General features: G+C 37.5%; 1 long non-coding RNA gene across 1 annotated transcript in view; it reads left to right on the top strand.

Moving 5' to 3' along the window:
- The first annotated feature begins 30 nt into the window (after positions 1 to 30).
- The window catches only part of LOC135226770 (uncharacterized), a 69,490-nt gene continuing 47,566 nt past the window's right edge, over positions 31 to 21,954 (top strand). Inside the window, exon 1 of the long non-coding RNA XR_010317268.1 lies at positions 31 to 124. This is a non-coding gene — a long non-coding RNA (uncharacterized LOC135226770). The remainder of the gene's footprint in view (positions 125 to 21,954) is intronic.

The following is a 21,954-nucleotide window of genomic DNA, read 5'->3' as shown; positions in this document are numbered from 1 at the left end:
TCCCATATCCAACTCATTCATTTGTTATCTTTTCAGTCCGTGGAAGCGGGACCCTCCATGGGAAGGCCAATTCCAGCGCCTTTGATTGTATGGAAAGCAACATATTCAGATTCCAAGGTTCCAGGTAAGTTACCATTATAACTGATAAAGGGTTAGAAAGATCCCGCAACCTCACACTTAGATTGGAGGGTTGGTGACGATTCCCCGCTGCCGATTCGCCGCCGGCAATTAGCCACCGCTAGTTCGCCAGCAGCTTTTGGCCACTTGGGTCATTTCGCCTACGTAGACTACAATTCGCCAGCAGAAATATAAATACACTGTGAATTGGGTTTTTTTCTTCCACAACTTTTCATTTTTTTTTAGTCAATTTTATCTTAACCAATACAAGGTGCTCATTACCAAAAAAAAAAGAAAAAAAAATCAAACATTTTGTTGGTTTATGAAACAAGTTAAAAAAATCCTTCAAGATATTCCAACATTGTAATAAATGTTATTTGGTTTACACCAAAAAATCATATAAAAATATAAAAAATTAAAAAAAATAAATAAATAGAAACTTTAGTTCAATTGATAGTTTTGGGCTATTCCTCTGAGATATTCCAAAGCGCCTCTTTCACCGTTGTATTCGAGAACAATTTTTTTTATTCCTCGTCCGCGTTTCGATATTTTTTTCGTCGAATTAGTTTCTTCATCCTGCTTAACGTTGGTAAAGATTCTTGGACTAACGAAGGCACATCAGCTATACATTCATTTATAAGAACACAAGGTACTTCCTGTGATTCTTCTGCATAGCGTTTTAAATTTGCTTTCACTTTGGCAACTTGTACACTGCCTCCAGAAGCAGAATGGGTGTGTTCATTTATCTTCATAATCACAGTGCTACTCAAGGTGTGGATCCGTCCATTACATCGCCTCCTTTGTTTGCAGCGCCAAAATTTGATGCTTGGATCATTTTGGATGATTTATCAAAAACGTATATAAAGCCATCGTGTTGACACTTCTCTTTTCCACGTCTGCTAAGAATGTCTGTTTCCATTTTGAAGACTTGAGGGAGACTGAAAAAAAATTTAGGAAAAGGAATAATTTGGATTTCTTTGTTTTTAAAATAAAAAAAAACAACCTTTTTTGAAAAAAAGTGTATTCATTACAATTAACAACCAAACAGCATAAATGAAAACAATGAATACAAACGATCTATTTGCGGCGACGAATAGTCCTCCGTGACGAATAGGCGGCGGCAAAACGTCCTCGGAGGCAAACTGGCGGTGGCTAATGGTCGGCGGCAAATCGGCCGCGTCGAATGATCCCATCCCCAGATTGGAAGGGTAATCCACATTGGAGCCATCTGTCCAATTCACATTCTTAAAATGAACTGAAGAGAATAATAGAAAAAATTGCAAGTGGTTGGACAATAAATTCTCATCAACTTTTGCAAGGATTTAATGCCATTGTGGTTTGCAGTTATTACAGCTCTCTCTCTCTCTCTCTCTCTCTCTCTCTCTCTCTCTCTCTCTCTCTCTCTCCGTTTGTGACAATGGAGTGGGAATTTTGATATTATTTCGAAGTCCTTACCAATAGATTTTGTGCGCAATGTTTTCTATTCTGCAGTGCTTTTATAACACAGCTTTTTTTTAGAATTTCTGTTACCTTCCAGTAGTTTCGGTTATCAAAATAACGAATTAATAAAAATCTTTGGATGGTTGGAATCTTAATAGTTTATTCTTTTTTATAGAATAGGTTTTTTTTATCTTGAGTTTGGAAATGAAAACCATAAGCTGCTATATCTGGAAGCAGTCAAGGTAAAGCTCCAGATTGTATCACATAAAACGCTTTCAAGGGATAACGGAAAAAGTATGAAAGGCTTGACGAAGCTGCTTATCAATGAGCGTTCATTTTTTTGTTGAATGAAAATAACAAGAAACATTTTCGGTTTATGATCTAGATATCAGGCCGCATTCAATTACGGGAATGAATTTTAATCCTATTCATGTTCCAGCAGCTGTTTACCGAGGTACTATTTGATGAGCTTCATATGCTAATTGATTTCAAGGCGAACCGTTTATTGGAAATAAGGAAACACTTGCCATTTTGTATCCACCTGATAGGTCCTGGAGGTTTTACATTGTAGCCGCAGTCTCTTTGATTATGTTGGATTGTTTGGCCTTTGCTTATAGTTGTAAGAACAACTATGACTGCTTCACGTAAAAGCAATTAAATGTGCAATAAGGCATTTCCCTGTAAAAGGTTTGACCTGTTTCCCTAGATTGGCAACGCAGCCTCATTTACCACCTTCCCAGCATTGGCAATACTGCTACTTTTACCACCTTCCCAGTATTGGCAACACTGCCACTTTTACCATCTTTCCATCATTGGCAACACTGCCACTTTTACCATCTTTCCAGCATTGTCAACACTGCCAATTTTACCGTCTTCCCAGTATTGGCAACACTGCCACTTTTACCACCTTCCCAGTATTGGCAACACTGCCACTTTTACCACCTTCCCAGCGTTGGCAACATTGCTGCAGCATCAGAACAAAGAGGACGCCCGGTGCCTAAATTGGCACCAGACATGATCTTCTTACGGCAATGGCGTCATTAACATAATCCAGCGTTCGCATTAAATGGCATTAGCCATCAGGAAATTATATTCGGTATGCAAATGGTGGGACTGTCTGGTATTAATGCTCCCGTGATTGCCTGTTGGGTCCTACCACGGACTGATGATGGAAAGGACTAGTGATTTTAACACTATGGCGTGGATTGGCGAAATCTTACTTTTAAAAAGGAATAAGTTCTTTTGTCATTCTTTTATAGTTTTATTGTTTAGATTTAGATGGAGATAAGAAAAACAGTTGAATTTCCCATTTATGATTTCAGACAGATATGTACATTGCTTTAAATTACAAAAGAGACAAATAATTAGAAAAGAGAAGAAAAGTGAAAGAAAATCAAGTCCAGATTCCACAAAGAAATTTCAACAAAAGGTTATTTCGTTACAGTTCAATTCCTTTTCGCCTGAGGTCACTCAACTCCTTTGAAAAATTCGCAACTGGCCCACTTCCCCTCTCCACTTCGATGTCGATTAGAGATTTTTTATTTACATTCTGATTTACTTCCTATTTCTCTGAACAGTTTTGCCTTCAAAATTAATTATGAATTTATAAAGCTCTGTTTCCTTTATATTTCTTGCGTCGAAAAATAAATTAAACTCTTAGTAATTAAATGTCCTGTGACGTTTTTGATACGTATACATCCAGCTAATATAATTTGAACTTTAAACGCAAATGTTCCGAGACTCCACTGACTCTGAAAGGCAAAAGAACTAAAGAGAGTTCAATTGTTTAATTTTTAGTGTAAAAACAAGAAATGTTTCCCGGGATCTGGTTGCAGTATATTAATCTTGGTTCAGACAAAGACCATTAAGGATTTTTTTTAATAAGGGTAGTCTCCACTTTGGGGGGGTCCCGATTGTAAAAAATCGTAAAAATATTTGCCAAAAATACACTAATCAAGACAGGCTAATGAAATTTTCAGGCATTATTAGCACTATAATAACGCATATTCTCTGTGAGTTTTATCATCCTACAGGGAAAATTAATGATTTTATGAGAAAAAATGTGAAAAAACGGAAATTTCCGGGCCCCTCGTACTGAAGGTTATTTGGTGATTGGTGAGAAACTACAGTCTTGAATAGAAATTCGGTCTGACAGAATGTTGGTATATCCACCTGGAACATGCACAAAAAACATTATCAAAATAGAACAGTAAATAAGCACGTTATAACAAAAAAAAGAGCAACAACTTCAGGTAAGTTCAGCGAAAGCCCCGCCGAAAAATCAGACTATAGCTAGGAAGAAATATTCAGGAAAAATTCAAATCTCGATTTAGGGACAAAACCTTTTGAGAGTTTGTAGTTATTATGTCACTTGATAGCCTAAAACATCTAAAAATTATATTATTTAGGACAATCAAAGAAACCCCCCCCCCCCCCCCAAAAAAAAGGGGGGGGGTTTCTTTGATTGTCCTAAATAATATAATTTTTAGATGTTTTAGGCTATCAAGTGACATAATAACTACAAACTCTCAAAAGCTTTTGTCCCTAAATCGAGATTTGAATTTTTCCTGAATATTTCTTCCTAGCTATAGTCTGATTTTTCGGCGGGGCTTTCGCTGAACTTACCTGAAGTTGTTGCTCTTTTTTTTGTTATAACGTGCTTATTTACTGTTCTATTTTGATAATTTTTTTTGTGCATGTTCCAGGTGGATATACCAACATTCTGTCAGACCGAATTTCTATTCAAGACTGTAGTTTCTCACCAATCACCAAATAACCTTCAGTACGAGGGGCCCGGAAATTTCCGTTTTTTCACATTTTTTTTCATATAATAATTAATTTTCCCTGTAGGATGATAAAACTCACAGAGAATATGCATTATTATAGTGCTAATAATGCCTGAAAATTTCATTAGCCTGTCTTGATTAGTGTATTTTTGGCAAATATTTTTTACGATCGGTACCCCCCAAAGTTGAGACTACCCTTAGACACTGTTAATTATATTTCATCGGTAACCCTTCTCAGCCTTAGTTTATTTTTATATTGATTTACGTCTATTTATCACACCACCTGGACCAGAATTTCATAAAAAGTATCATTCTTTATCTTATTATGATTCTAAATTCAGACTTAACTGGTAGTTGTCTATCTTGTGGTTTCAAAGTCCGTATGGTAATTAGAAAATGGCAATATGATAACTCCAGAATACAAAGAGCATCACGTGGTAACATTAAGATAATAACAAAATGAAAAACCAAGTGATTACAAGAGAAAGACAAGTGGAAAACATTTGGATAACATATTTATCCACATTTAATATCAACCTTACGTAGTCGTTTGTACGGACTACCTTATAAATATTGTTTGTAGCTAATACAACTCTTGTCTTTGCAACCGAGAGCATTTCATTTGCATATTATAGCGTTTAACAAAATTATTGTCTAATTTCCTGCGACATATCCCTCTGTTATAAATCGTTCCTATCGTCCCAACGAGCCTGGCAGCCAGATAACGCGTCCCTGATGTCCTGATAAACATAATCCCCGGGAAATTCGTCACTTAGGTCCCCGTCGAGGAACCAAAAATTGAAAGCTGGTGGATCTCGTCACGCGTCAAGGGAGGATTATGTACTGGGCACCTTTTGTCCTTTGACTTTTGCCTTCGCTCCCTCTGCAATCTCACACTTTCACTCCGGTGTGCAGTGCGATATTATAATAGTGCCATTTCTTACACATGACATCCATATATACGTATATATATATAATATATATATATATATATATATATAGATATAGTATATACATATATGTATGTATATATATGTATGTGTGCGTACGTGCTAGTGCGTATGTGAGTTTTTTTTAATTTTGTGCCATTTTCATGCCAATTGTTGCGTTCTAGATAGATTTATTAAATTAATAATTTAGACCCATAAATTTACTAAAGGCAAACTGTTCAGAAGGGGAGCTATAAGAGGGAATGTGTGTAAGTTCGGCGATTTGGATCCAGAGACAATAGACCATTTTATTTCAAACGCGGAGACAGAGAAGACGCTCTTAATGGCCACCCAACCTTTCCTTGCATTTCCCATGAGATCCCCAACTGCCTGGAGTTAACACCACCTGCACAAATGCTCCATCTGTACTCCTCTCCTATGACAAATACCTTCATAATGCCAAAAATTCAGGTGATTTCTGAGATTTAGTCTCTCAGCTTTTGGTATCATCCAATGAAATGCTCTTTTCTCAAGCAGTTCTACACATATATGACCTATGGAAGGCTTAGAGGTTAGTTGTATTGCAGCAGAGGAAGAGAGAGAAGTACCGGCTGAGCGTTTCCACTACACCTTAGAAATCAGTGTCTAGCTCCAATCCAAGACATACGGCATATAACTTAATTAATGGTTCAGACCACGAAATTGCGACAAGAAACTTCATCTTGTTCATGTCGTTACCGTCAGCAGCCTCTTTCAGACAGTGAGGTCATTGCATTTAAGATAATAATGCACTGTGTAGTCGTTTCATGAAACTTTATTTGTCTCATTTTAATACTTTTTAATAACTTTATTGAAGCTCCCTCTCCCCTTTACGTGATGCCTTTCCTTTCAAGATTGTTTTCCGGGAAAAAACGCCAACTATGATACGCTTCGAAGAACCGATTACTCTTACGAAAGAAGATTTTACAAGCTCATATATTTTCGCAAACTTCCCTGTGAAGGGGATCGTTACAGATAACCAAGTTTCCCTTAATAAAAAAGAGGATGTAAATCATTTTCCGAAGACAGGATCTTATACTTTAATCTTTCATCTCTTTGCAAACTCTGAGGAAAATCCAAAGTGTAGTATTTACAGTCTTTTATTTCACGGTGTAGTAGTTATTAAGCCGAGGTATTCCACCCAGTTGCGTCGTAGACGTGGGATCGAAACTTCTATTCCTGCCACTTTTGAGCCTGGAGAGAATCCTGGTTATCCTACGGACCATTTCAGCTGCAATGAACGCACCCACATAAACAAGGGTCGCAGTCGAAATGACTCTGGCTCTGCAGCTGATTACCCTTTCTGGTGGAAGTGGAATGGGTCGTGGGGTATGGGCAGGGGTGCATGTTGGGGGAGGAGGTAGGAGGAATTTATGAAGCTTCTTTTACGAAGCTTTCTATGCATCTCCAAACAATATTCTAGCCTGGTCTGATTGGGTGTGAATGCGTTGCTTTAGATACGTGATCGACAACACTTGGTCAACTTGGAAAAGGAAACCTTTATGTAACTTGAGCAGCTCAGTGGATATTTCTTAGATCTTTCAACATAAAGGGATTTTGAATCGATTAGTTTTAAGTGCATTTTCTTCAACGCTTTCCATTTAGTCGAGGCAGTTTTCTCATGATTGTCCAAGTCATGTTCGTTTTCACTGAAAGCAAACTGCATCTCCCGTTGTTTATGTGGTAAACGCCAGTGTCGTACTTCCTAAATTACGACCATTGATTTAATTGACTTTATTGAGACCAATTTATTAAAAATATGTGCTCTGAAATCTCTCATAGCGAGTGTGTGGATGTGGAGAGCGTTATAGTACTTTCAAGTTGTATCTATCTTGAAAAGAAGGCTTCAGATAACAGTCTTGCTTTCATTATAATTCTGCCATCTGCTTTAAATAGGTGGCATTATTATTAATATAACTATTATTATTTACGAGATTCTAATGCTAAAAAAACACGACAAATAAATAAAGAAAAAAACAATATACGTTAAACGAGTCAAAGACATAGATTATATATATATATATATATTATAATATATATATATATATGTATATATTATATATATATATATATATATATATACTCATACAAACATACATACACAAATGCTATCAAATAGTCAAAGTGTGCATGGTAGATAAGAAACAACTCAAGAATTAAGGAAGTTTCCCAGATCCGCTGATGAGAGTTTGTAGTTCATCTAGACAAAATCTTACACCGTTTCCATAATTTCCTTGATCAACTGGGAAGCTTTTGATGCTCGAGCAATGGATCTATGTAAACAAATTGGTAAAAGACAATTTTATTTGGTGATTTCCTTGGAGGACATATCCGATTATGCCGGAGAGTAGAATTTATCTAAAGTAATTTAGCAATTTTGCCTCTCATGATTCTCGTATTAATTTCCAAGACCGTCTCTAGTTTTCTGGTTACTTCGAGAGAGAGAGAGAGAGAGAGAGAGAGAGAGAGAGAGAGAGAGAGAGAGAGAGAGACTCGGCTGAAAATATTCATATATTCCAGGAGTTTTGTAATGTCCTTATTGCATTTTTTATTTGCAATTTGTATGGATAGTTTATATAATTTCATTTTGAAAATGTGAATTAACTTTACTAAGCGTTGGAATAACTAACTTTTTTTTTTTAGCCAAGTTTTTGTGGCCACCTGATATATATATATATTATATATATATATATATATATATATATATATATATATATATATATATATATATACATATACATACTATATCTATATATATATATGTATGGTGGGTATATATATATATATATATATACATATATATATATATATATATATATATATATATATATATATATATATATATATACTATATATATATGTATATATGTGTATATATATGTAGTATAATATATATATATAAAATATATACTATATATATATATCTATATATATACATACATACATATAATATATATATATATATATAATATATATATATATATTATATATATATACATACATATATATATATGGTCCAGCATACACGATTTCTACCTCATCGGCAGAGGATCCCAGGTTTGATTTTCAGCGAGTTCAAATATTTTGGGCACGTGCTATCAAATCCCATGGTACGTCTTTGACCTAAGCTGGAGGGTAAGTGCCTGGTAATTTTTCAACAATGGTGAGTCGCAGACTGGGAGAAGAAGGCGGTCCCAAGACCCTATTCAAACAGAAGTCCAACGCGTGCAGTAAAGTTTTTCTCTGTTTAGTACCAATAGTTTATGGATAAATTACAAGTTGAGATAAGTACTGCCGATTATTTTAGCGTTTTGTATCATTGTTCTTTCTATGATGATTCTTGCGAAAGTGTTCAAATCAAACTTCTTCAGCTTATGGGATTGCCGTTTTGTGATAAAAGAGAGAAAAGAAAACTCATATAAAACGCGCAGTTATGAAGACTCAACGAAGCCTTGTGGTCAACTTTCACCATTTTATTTCCTATTCCGTAACAGCTGTCTAGAACTTCCATTCATAATTGATTAATTATAAATGTCAACTTTTCCAGTTTCTTTAAACGTATGAATTTTGTATGAACAATAATTTTTTGTTCGGATGATCACAGTGTAGTAATTAACCGTTTCGGAATCCGAAGACGCCTAAGAACGCCGTGGGTCTCCAGACCTTAATTAAGTTCCTCCCCGGTTCCTGAGCTTCCCCCAGAAGGCAGCTGGAACCAACTAACGGGCTGGAAATTTTATGAAGTACTTTAAGGTCACTGGAATCCCAAAGGCCGAAGACGTACTTAGAAGTATGAAATTATATGAGAAGGATCCAGTTTTTGTTCAAATGATTGATAAGTGCGTCATTTTTATCATAAGTCATTCAGTTACATTCATGACGTGTTGAGATGAGATATACTTGGAATAGAAGGGGCTGGTTAACAAATTTACATCGATAATCAAGCATTAACTATTTCATTTATGTCCTCGGAAATCAGTCTTTATCTCTATATGCAGTCGAACAAGCGGTGGCTGGCGCAATTAAAGATGAGGCCATTGAAGTATCAGTCTTAAAACAGGTCTCCCTTAGAGTTATTCTGCATCTCCTAAAATATTAAACTGCTATTTGTAAGTAAAACTAAAACTTATGATTCAGAAACCTCCGCGTATAATTCTGTAATTTTAACTTTAAAAACTAATACATTTAAGATAAAAACTGAAGTACACGCTATCAGACGTGATGAGCAAATAATAAAAGTAATAAGAATAACGATAATGATAATCAAGTTTATTACAGCAAAGGCCACATAATGACTCCACAAAACAAGATTAACATAAAAGTAGAATCAAATTCATGAAGTCATTTCCATAAAAAAGATGAAACTGGGTGCCAATCAATTTATTGAAGATCCAGCCAGGTCGATGTTGGTCGCTCTGGGAAAAGAGACAGCGTTGTCACTGCTACGTATCTACAACGACCTAATTAAGTGTCCTTGTCGTTGTTGTACATATACGTATATTTCAGGCGTAGAGTTTGAAGTCCAAGTCCTGGTTAAGCTTTTTTGTCCCGGCACGGACTCCTGTTCATAAAAGCAGCCTGTAGAATTGTGATCATTCTTTGTCACCAGTAATTCACTATGACAAATGGCAAGCAATAACAAGACATAAGCAATGAAAATATTCCCTCTAAAGTAAGACGTCCCCTCCAACATCAACAAACGAACTAACAAACGAAGGAAACAAACACAAGCACAATACTGTCGCTCCCGAAGCATCAACCTCGACAGAATTATGCAAATGACTCCTGTCATATTAGTGGACGTCGCTTTCAGGGGATTTGTTTCACTGAAATGGAATGCAAACATTTTCTCGCTTTCAAAGGACGTTTTCCTTTTGATGCTTTTGGCGGAAAACAGGCGAGAGATCAAATGGAGCCTCCGTCATGTTTTGTTATCAGAGGAACAGGATTAAACTAGATATTTGTTAATCAACTCAATCTGTGTCGAAATCACACAGCGAGATTGCTAATCGTACTCACTATGTTTAGCGGTCTGAGTTGTGATATAGGAATAACGATCGATTACGGTGCTTTCTTACGAGAGTAAAACAAAAGGAATGTATCCTGATTTATGGATGTATAAATTGTATTTTCCCGTTATAAACACCTTGTATATAATTGTCCATTTTCTCTTGTCGAGATTTCATTTGTTCTCAAGTCATAGTGAACAAGAGAACTTCTTCAAACTAAATGTAGATAGCTATCATTTCTAGCTCCCTGCAAGCCACATAATGTATGCCCATGATGCTGGCATATGATATATTCAGCTTTTCAGAGTTTAATGCCGCCAGAGAAGTCCCTGTTCATGTAAAGTGCATTGGTCATATGATTGGCATTTCATTTATCATGTGCAAGATATCACTATCAGACCAAAATGAATAGTTAGGCAGATTAGTGAATAATAAAATCTGTTTTTGCAAGCACTGAAAAGTATTTCTAATTACCTTAAAATATATATTGATCTCCTCAGATCATCGACTAAAAAGCGAGTTGGTATGTAATAATAAAGATCATTCAAATGCCAAACCTTAGATAATTCCCACAAGAATCATTTCAATTTCAGGGGGAAAATTTTTACCGAAATGTCGACGATGTTATTCAGACGACACCATGTACTACAATTCCTTTAATTTCATATTGATTGTACCAACAGTTCCATGGCCCCTTTTTATTTATTTAATTTTATTTTATTTCTTTTTTCTTTTTGATAACATTATAAGCCATTCAGAAGTAAAAGACGCACTGTCAAGCATGACAAGAACAATTCCGCGGACCATTAGACAATCAACAATTTCAAAACTCCGTCTCCAAATATGAAAACTGAAAACTTGCCTTGACTTTCTCTAAAGAGGGAAAACGTAAATGTCCCGCGACATTTAAAAATGGCAGGGGCATTTTCGTTTGGGGCTCTCCCCCTTCTTTAATGAGTAAATTCCGATGCCTCACACACACACAGAAAGAGAGAGAGAGAGAGAGAGAGAGAGAGAGAGAGAGAGAGAGAGAGAGAGCTACAATATTCTTGCAATGCGTATCATGTTCCTATTTTTCTTTTTCCAGTTAGTGGTATATTTTTCCCCTGTCCTGTTTGTAGTTGGAGTATTTCTTCCGTGTTTAATGGTTCTTTCCTAATATTTACATCCAGCTTTCTTTTCCCACCGGAATCAAGTCTTCAATAGACGTAAGACATTTTTTGTTTCTTTCCTCGTAAAAGTGAAGAAGAGTCTTCCTCGGTTTCCCACGATCATTTTTGCCCTGGTATTACGAACTATACTCTCTCTCTCTCTCTCTCTCTCTCCTCTCTTCTCTCTCTCTCTCTCTCTCTCTCTGGCAAATTCTTTATCCCAAGACAAATCTCAGTGCTAACATTGATTCGTTCTTGCCGAGGAGAAAAGGATTCTTAACATTTCTCCTTCAATGACGCCAGAGTTTTTATCGGGCGAATTCCCAGATCAACAAATTAAATTTTCGGTTTTGAGTTAGATTTCAACTAAAGGTAAACGAATAAAAGTGACGTGTAACTGGTTCTTTATCTTCATGGCAGCTACTTCATTCGTTACTGGTCATTCACTGAGAAGATCCACATACTGCACGCAAACATCTTGTTCATTACATGAAATGAACCTGCAGTGCCATATGCTCTTATAGCAGTTGTATCCCAAAATACATTTCTCTAAAACCTACGATGAAACGTATCTTCAGGAAAGGTGGTCATTCCGAAACTGGTTTCATAATTGCCGGTTTTTTCTTTTTTGAAAAGAAAACTTTTGTGCTGGCGTTGTCTGTCGGCCCTCAGATCTTAACAAATTTAATCTACTAAGGCTAGAGGGCTGCAAATTGATACGTTGATCATCCACCTTCCAATCATCAAACAGTCAAAATTGTAGTCCCCTAACCTCAGTAATTTTGATTTTATTCAAGATGAAATTTAGCCCTAATCGTGCGTCTGGCAACGATGTAGGCCAGGCCACCACTGGGCCATGGTTGCAGTTTCATAGGTGGCGCTTCATACAGAATTTCACCGCGACCACCGAAACATAGATCTATTTTCAGTGACCATCATTATACGATGTACAGAAAACTCGATTGCGCCGAAGAAACTATTGCGCATTTTTTACTAGTTTCTCACTCACATTAACCAATAATACTTCGTTTCGGTCATAACCTTGGATATCGTATGTATTGTACCGAGAATACGTCAATTGTTTGTATCCTTGTAAGATTTCAATTCCCGTAGTCCTGAGAGGTCTTTTTCTCCAGAATTCCTTGTCATTGAATACCTGGCACCTGACGTTCCATGTTCCAGCTGACCTTCGATCCTTCCAGGAGGCTTTTTTTTCTGTCTTCCCAATTTCTTGCCGTCTTCTGGTCAGGTGTTGATGATAGGGGAGGAAAGCCCTTCTTCAGAGAGGCGAGGTGTTTGCTTGTGGTGACGGAGCTGATATCAAAGAAATATTCCTTCTTTGTATTTCTTGAAGTTATGTTATTAATGGTGGATGCTAACGAGAGAGAGCAGGGGAGAGAGATAGTAAGAGGGAGAGGGAGAGAGAGAGAGATAGAGAGAGAGAGAGAGAGTTCGGTGCAACAAGTCTAAATGACAAGGCTTGAATATTGCCGCTGTACCTCGAAAGATGTCATATCGTCATGAAGTTCTTATGATTACGTTTTAGACAAGACCTTGAAGGTTTCTTCATGATATGACAAGTCAGCTGAATTTCGGTCCTAACTTTCAATTCTAGTTACTGTTCCTAATGAATTCTTTTCTTTCTTCGGACTGGACACTAAGGGACTAATTAATTAACCGTTCAACATGTATATGACACGTATTTATATATATATATATATATATATAATATATATATATATATATATATATATATACTGAAAACTTTGCTTTCACATTGTTGAACGGTTAATTAAGCAGTCCCTTGGTGCTAAATCCGCAAAAAGAAAAGAAGGTATCACAATACTTCTTTCCGTGCTTTTAACTATTTCTGAAATGTTTTCTGGCTGTGTAAGAATTATGGCGCGCCAGTCTCCGTCAGCTCATTATTGCCAGTGGCTATGAGGGCAGCAGGATGGGAGAACTTCTCTAGAGTCCATGTTTCCCAAGAACGTGGATAAAATATCTTTACAGATAAAGTTCTTGGAACAGAGGGTAATAATACCTCTTTTTAAAATGGTGAAAAATATGTAGAGAAATCATGATTAACTGTTTTTTTCCTATTTAATTACTTGTTTAGAATGGAAGGATATCACCATTTATAATTACCCTTTCGATGGGGTAATGCGCCATAGACTGGTTTTGCCTTATTTTAAAGCCTTCAATAACTGAACAGCCTACTAAAATAAATATATTTGTGTAGGAATCATCGATTTAACTTCTCCTTGGAGACAGTGCCCAAAGTGACGAGCTTCAGAAATGCTGATATATCTTTCTGGGTGGCGTGATGTCGAAGTTGCTATCTAAGCAGATCAGTGCCATGTACTGTTTCTATGCACGGGCTCTTGATGCAGAGGCCCCTTCTGAAGCTGGTTAGAGGCAGTTACTTGGGCGTGAACAATGTGTGTGAGTTCGTGCATGTGTGCGAGCTCCGTCCCTACATAATGAGTAAGTAAGATTACCAAGGTGGGAGATCGCTACAGGATCGGCAGAGCCACGATGGCTTCTTCAAAAGTATTTTTGGTGAAGTGTGTGTGAATTCTGTGTTGGAAGGGTAAGCATACTTATTCTTTAGCCAAAGGTGTGACTTGATTGTATTTTGAATATTTATTTCAAAGATGTTCTATTTCATATGATATTTTGATTTTAATTTATAATCTTGTGCTTATCGATGTGTTCTCCTGTCTTCTAACAGGCGGTTCTGGGACAAAGGGGAACTGAATATGGTGACTTAATTAGAAATGGGAACTTGACTAATGTTCCATGGTGTACTTACTTTGTTGACTATGCCTAATGTTATGACTAAACTAATGTTAGCTATTTGATTAATTATCGAGGGTTATCTGAGTTATTTGGACTTTGAGTTCAACATTTCATTTAATCATTTTGTTAAGAACCTGAGCTTATTTAGCCAACACTTTGCTCTTAAATAAATGTATTTTTGTAGTTCACGAGTCTGATTTAATGGCCTTAGGTAATGGAGAGGGGGGAGGTTGTTGTAAAGAGAGAGAGAGAGAGAGAGAGAGAGAGAGAGAGAGAGAGATGAGGGGGGGGGCGAGAGGGGAAAATGGATGTTGCCAGAGCCTTACACACCCAACTTAAGACCACAAGACAGCTAACAGACCCTTTTTTAAGTAGTACCGAGATTAGGATCTCGGTAATTTATGGACTTATTATTCTACTTAAAAAAAAACTTTTAAAAAAGTTGTGAAAAACTAAGCTGACATAAATAATAAAAAACTAGGCCTATTGGCCTTTATTCTACGTTATAGAAAAAAGAAACAAAATCCATTAGTATTAATCATGGTGTTTTTCAGTTCCTTTTTAGTGTAGAAAAATCTTCAACATTGAAAAATATGCAAGAATCAATTCTATTCACATTTAACATCGAATTTATCGAGATGATGTTGATCATTGAGTATTGGTTCCAGCAATGACGTCATTAGAAGAGAAACGTCGCAGTTATTGAGCATTTGGAGAGAAAATGGCGTCTTTATTCAGATTTACCTTGTGGCGTGGATTTTACACAAGAGAGAGAGAGAGAGAGAGAAGAGAAGAGAAGACGAGAGAGAGAGAGAGAGAGAGAGAGAAGAGAGAGAGGAGGAGAGGAGGAGGAGGAGGAGGAGGAGGCAAGAAAGATTCAAAATAAAAACTATAGATAGTAGATAGGGTCTTCTTCTTCTTTCCTACCGTTATCCCTACATTAAGGGGTCGGTTGCCTGATGCGCAATCTCCACTGCCTTCTATCAAAGGCATCATCCTCTAACAAACCTCTTCTCTCCATATCTTCCTTCACTTTATCTCGCTATCTAATTCTGTCTCCCTCTCGATCTTCTGCCTCTAACAGGTTCCTGCCAAGCCCTCTTCACTCTCTCCTCGTCATCCATCCTCAACACATGTCCATACCATCTCAATCGTGGCTCTCTTATCACCTCTGTAATCTTGACTAAGCCTCCCTCCCCTTCTCCTATTTCATCATTTTCCAATCTCAAGCAGCGATATTCTCACCTTTGTTCTCTCAAGCTTTACTTCCTGTTTTCTTCTTAGATCCCATGTTTCTGCTCCATACATTTAAGACTGGCCTTATCACTGTGTTAAACCTGTAGATAGGGTATTGTGATATAAATATCACTACCATTTGCACACATAAAGAGAGAAAATTCTCTTGCGTGTTGACGATACGGAGAGAAAGGGCCAAAGGAAACTTCATTACAGAATGGAATAAAAAAAATAAGTATTTCAAATAGTAGAAAAAGTGAAAAATTTCACCGTCCTTTGCAAGGATGTTATGTCGTTGCATAATACAGTCATGAAACTGGGACCCAGGTTCTCTCTCTCTCTCTCTCTCTCCTTCCGATGACAACGTCAGAATTTCTTAGTTGGAAGGAGCAAAATATTCTGGCAAAAATGTCCTTGACATTTTAAATGTTAAGGGACAATTCGATCCTTCGTCACTCTTATTGAACTTACAGCGGTTGGGGGTTGGGGAGGGGGAGGGGGAGGGGGTAGGGGCGAGTCTAATTCCAAATGTCGGGACGAAATTTTGTATGTCGTACTCTCTCGGCTGTATTTTCAGAGGCCATTTGTAACTCTTATTGTCTTCATATCTGGAAATTTTTTTTTAATTAAAATTTTAAGGATTTCTAAACCGATAGCGTTCAAGAAAATGTTTATTGTAGTTTAGACGATAAAACCGATGCCCTTTCATGCCTCGAAGCGAAAAGAATAATTTTGTAAAGATATAATTGCTATATAGATGGAACTCTAAAACGTGATGAAAACGTTTACTGACGGAGAACTGCTTCATCCAAAAAGTTTGCAAGTGAGATTTGGAAGACTTAAAGTCTTGGCGAAGCAGTTGCATCAATTAATGAAAGTTGCAACAATGAATCCGGGGACGAAAATAACGAAGACTGCTTTCGCTGAGTCTTTTTAGAAGGATTTCAGTTCTGTTTCCAGAATGATTTTACATTGTATTTCACTCCTGGTATAGTAATTTATTACGGAGAGCGCATAATCATGACCTGTTTGTTTATGGTAATTAGTCTTAAAGGGGAAATGTTCGGGAATTGTTAAACGTTCAATTGGGTTCTCTTTCAGGAGGAATCCTTTGCAAATCGAGAGCCCTGTAAACGTTGGAAGCTTCTTTTCTTTCTTTCTTTTATCATTCTGTCAACGTTGACGATTCGGGAAATACTGACATTCACTTTTTGCTTCATCTGTCAATATTCTTTGACTGTTCATGTGCCTCCTGTCTATCAGTGTCCTTGGTCCGTTGCATTGTGCTCTGCCTATTTTTAACCTTTTTCTGTATTTGTGTCTTGTTTGTTTGCATACCTTTCTGTTTCTTTGCCTTTTGCTTGAGTTTCTTTGTAGTGATTGTGTTTGAGAGTCTGTTGTCATTTGGAATGCATTAACTGTGATATTCTGTTTTGCATTATAGTACTGGTCTCCTGAACCACTGAGTCTCGCTTATTGTTCCACTTTTGTTCTCCATAGGAATAGAATTTATTTTTCTTAATCCAAATACAATAAGATTTTGAACACCAATTCTGTTTCCCAAGCAATGACCAATGATGAGGAATATATTCACCTACGGCCAGCATTTTATGGTGTTTATACGGTTGTTTGCTGTGATCAGTCATGATTCCAACATGAACCTGACATCGACGCCAGCTGTGTGTGTGTGTGTGTGTGTGTGTGGTTTTGTGAACAGCAGCTTTTGAAAGCAGGAGTTGGATCAAGATTTGGTTTTAATGTATTGATTCCTTCTAGAAGAGTCCACCACCCAAAGGCAGAAAGCTAGAACCATGAACTCTAGCAAGGCAACAAAGTAGGATTGCTCTCTCCTCTCGTCTCTCTCTCTTTCTCTCGCTCTCTTCTCCCCCTCGTCTCCTCCTCTATCTCGTTCTCTCTCCTCTCTCCTCGATGTTTCTTTATATTATAATATATATATATAATATATATTATAAATGTAATATATATTATATATATATATATATAGATAATATATATTATGAATAAATTAACGTTAAATTTTACTTTCAGTTTTTGATGGGCCCCTTTTTAAACGTAAGTTTTTTTCTTTTTTAGTTTAAATCCATTTTCTTTTGACAATTCCTCTCTGAACAACCTGGATATGGGTCTTTTTGCCGTCTCCTTAATGGTTTGTTATTAGTTTTAATATTTGAGTACTCCCGCCCATGAAAGTTTTGTTTTCTTTTTTCTTTTCATTCAGGTTTGTGATGGTAACTTTGGCTTCCGTTCGTCTGGTGCCAACGATCATAATTTTGACCCGCCTAGCCGGAAGTTTTTCGGGAGGGGGCCTTGTGGCCATTAAGTGGCAAGAGTTCTGTACTCTGTCTCCAACCATAGAAGGACCATGGTATTGTATTTTTTGGGGAGTGCAACGGCAGTTGTCAACGTAATTTTTTTGGGTAGCAGGATACTTACCGTTTTTGCAACACCCTGCATCGTATTGCAGTCAGCTCGAGAGTGAACCCTGTGTGCTCTGTGCCCTTTAGTCCGAAGCTGGATTGCTTGGGGCCCTGTTGGTTGGAGGCTTAGACTTTGTGCCTCAACCGGGGGGGGGGGGGGAGATTTCTACTGCCCTTTAATTGTTGGCAGGAGAGCTCAAGCATTTGACTCTCCGTGAACTGGCCCGTAGTGCGAGCGTATTATACAGCCCTTTACTCCTACTGCCTCTGCCTGAACACTGCGGCCCTTTGGAGTCCGTGATGATGGCCCTCTAGTGGCGGAGAACAGGTAAGCCCACTTTGATTATTAAATTTAACATTATTTAATTTATTTTCTTCATGTGATGGAGCAGGCAACCCCGTATTTAGGTAAAGTACGTCTTTACCTCGAAAATAACGTGTGGCGTCAGCGTCCGGCATTTAACTATTATAAAGACGGTCCTTGGAAGAGTTTTGAAGTGTTTTACCTTTATGGGACTCCGACTTATTGAGTTATTTTCATATTTTTAATACTGTTTTTTTATCTTGAGTATGTATTTAGTACAATGTACTTTGTTTAAAACTGGATGTTTCTTTTGAAGATTTAGGTTAGGATTATATGTTAAGGTTTTCTCCCTATTTTGAATCATCCATCCCTGATTCGTATGGTTAGGGCAAAGAGTGTTTTTCTTTACTTCCACCCCTGTTTACTATTTCTCTTATTCCTCAGCATGATAGTGTTAGGTATGGCGATTGAACAAGTGACTGATTTGGTATTTATTGTGGCTTTTGTTGTGCTTTTCCCCCCCATTATTCGGTTTTCAGAGGGATTCTTTTTGGTTTGTGTTGATTTTTAAGAAATAATTCTTTTGTTAATTTTTAGTTTTGTGGTTTTGGTGTAATCCCTCTCTGAGGATTGTACTCTTTTTAAGTGGTTGGTTTGGTCCATGGGATCATACTCTTTTTGTGGTACTGATCTTGAAATTATCAGGTCCGGCCAAAATGAACCTTAACTTCAGAACCATCGTGAAGTTCATAACAGAAACTTGGCGACCATGTAACAGGACTCCTGACTGACCATTCCAACCTTTGGGAGTTTTGTTTTTTCTTGGAGAGGTGTGATAGGGAGAATTAGGTTAAGTTGGGGGGAAAATTGAACCTATTTTTGTTCTTTTTTTAACTTTTGCCTTGGTTTAGGAAGATGCCTTTAGAGGGGATAATTTGAGGAATTTTCGGCAGCGCTTTTTAGCTAGGTCGACTTGGGAGGAGAAAATCTTGATCTTAAAAGAGATGAGTGGGTGTTTAGCAGAGTACTTGAACTTAGGATACCAACAGATTAGAAGGTCAATTGTTACGTGAGGTCCTTTAAACTATTAAGTAGTAAATAATGCAAAGGAAGCATACGTCTGGTGATTCCAGATTTTGTAAACAATGGTAGTGAGGGAGTGGTTCAGTTAGCCAGGAGGTGGAGCAAATTAAGAGTGAGGTCCTTCTTCAAAGGAAAGCCATGAGTGAGTTTATTCCTTTCAGAGTTTTAAGCTTAAAGAGATAGGAATATAAAACTTTGCAATTGAGGGCGGAAGAGCGCGAAAAAGAGCGAAAATTTGAGTTGCGAATGCGTGAGTTTCACAATATAATAATAGTGATAATAATAATAATAACAATCATATTCGTTTTGAGCTAATGAGTGCTTTGAAGTTAATGCCAGTATTCGATGAGGAAGATGTTCCTGATTTCTTTATTTCGTTTGAACGAATAGCAAGGAAAATTGTCTTGGCCCAAGGATATGTGGACCACTATGGTTCAGTGTAAATTAAAAGGGAAGCTCAGAGGGTATATAACACTTTAAGCGAGGATCTGTCGGCGGATTATGATTCTGTTAAGGCCATTATCCTTACGGCATATGATTTGGTTCCGGAGGCTTATCGACAGAAGTTCCGTAACCTTAAGAAAGAACCCGGTAATGACCTTTGTTGAGTTTGCAAGGAGAAAGGAACAATTCCTTGATGATTGGCTTAAGTCTAAGGAGACTGACTCTTTCGAAAAACAAAAATTAAAAGAGTTAATTTTAGTCGAAGAGTTTAAAAGAATGGTTGCTAGAGAACTAAAAATTCATTTAGATGAACTTAAATTGGATTCTCTTCAAGAGATCGCTATCGCTTCTGATGAGTATTCCCTTGCTCATCGTCAGACTGTGTGAAAGAGGTTAGTGGTAAGAGGTTCCCTCCTCGAGGTAACGGTTGGAGGGGGAATAACCGGAAATCAGTCAGGTCATGGTACCTTTATTGACAGTTCGGTGGGTGACCGAAGAAAGAGCAAGAATCAAAAATGACAATAAGAGTAATGGTAGCGAAGCACGTAGTTTCGTAAATAGCAGTAGGAATGGTAGTAGTAGTAATGATAGTAGGTCCTCGAGGTCCGATGTAGTTTGTTTTTGGTGCCACCGCCGTGACATTTTAGGCAGATTGCTTTTGCGCGCCGTAAATTTTTTGAAAAGAATAAAGAACCCGTGACATTGGTATCGGCGGAACACCGCAAAGGGAGGAGTCAAAATGACTAGATTTGATAAGTATATATCTGATGGTTCCGTCTATGTTGATAGCGCTATGCAAATTGGTCGTTGTGTGAAGATTTTAAGAGACACAGGCCGCCGCTCAGGTCGTTGATATTGCGGAGGTCAGTTCCCGAAGGTGTTGTCTTTAAGAATAAGAACTTTGTCTTGTTGGGTGGATTTCCTGATACGGTGGCCTCGTATCCACTGGAAGAGTTATATTTGAAGACTAAGAATTTTCAGGGTATGGTTAATTTGGCCATAGTAGATACTTTGCCTATTCCTGATGTAGACATTATATTTGCCAATGATTTAGCCGCCGAGGCTGAATGTGACTTATTCCCTATTTTGACTTTGGTAGACCTGGTAGGTGACCAGATAAGCATTGATGATTCGTTGAATCCTGTGTCTGTGGTGACGCGTTCTCGGTGCTAAAGAGGTGACCTCGCGGAGGTAGAAACTCGATGCTGAGTTAATTATGGACAAGTGACTGACATTGTGACTGGAGTTAATAATGATAATGATGTTGACATTGATAATAATGATAATTTATCTTTTCAGGACAATAATAATGTATCTTTTCGGGGCATCAATTGGAATGCAAAGGTTTTTAAGGAAGCCCAAGGAAATGAATTCAATCATTTAGAACTTAGTGATGGTAGTGATCTTTCTAAACCTGTATTTATGAAACAAGAAGGTTTGCTCTACCGTGTGAGTAGGTCAGTTAATGCACCTGCTGACCAGGTAGAGGTAATTCGGCAGCTAGTTGTGCCGGAAAGGTATAGGAGTAAGTTGTTATATTTTAGTCATGAACATAACCTCGCTGGTCATTTCGGGGTTAGGAAGACCTTTCAGAAATTGGCACGGCATTTCTTTTGGCCCCAGATGCGCCGTGAGGTTAAGAAACATGTGTTATCTTGTAAGGTGTGTCAGATTGTGGGGAAACCGAATCAAAAGATCCCTAAAGCCCCTCTTATTCCCATTCCCTCAGTAGGTGAACCTTTCAAGGAGGTAGTTATAGATGTAGTGGGCCCTCTTCCGCGGACGCGCGGAGGTAATGAATATCTGCTAACCATGGTTTGATAGGGTGACGCGTTTTCCTGAGGCTATACCCTCTGAGGAGTATTCGAGAAGGTGGTGGAAGCATTAATTGGATTTTCACTAGATTCGGCATTCCAAGGTTTTTACAGTCAGACTGTGGCACAAACTTTACAAGTAAGTTTTTTAGAAAGAAAATGGTTGAACTTGGTGTTAATCATGTTACCTCTTCTCCTTACCACCCAGAAAGTCAGGGTCAAGTGGAAAGGTTCCACCAGACTCTGAAGTCTGTATTAAAGAAGTTTTGTTATGAAACAGGTAATGAGTGGGATAAGGAGGTTCCTTATGCCCTATTTGCTATAACGGTCTGTACCTAATGAGTCTTTGGGTTTCTCTCCTT

This window comes from Macrobrachium nipponense, chromosome 15, assembly GCF_015104395.2.
Source record: "Macrobrachium nipponense isolate FS-2020 chromosome 15, ASM1510439v2, whole genome shotgun sequence".
NCBI classification, from domain to species: domain Eukaryota; kingdom Metazoa; phylum Arthropoda; class Malacostraca; order Decapoda; family Palaemonidae; genus Macrobrachium; species Macrobrachium nipponense.
This window is presented reverse-complemented; position numbering and strand designations above follow the sequence as displayed.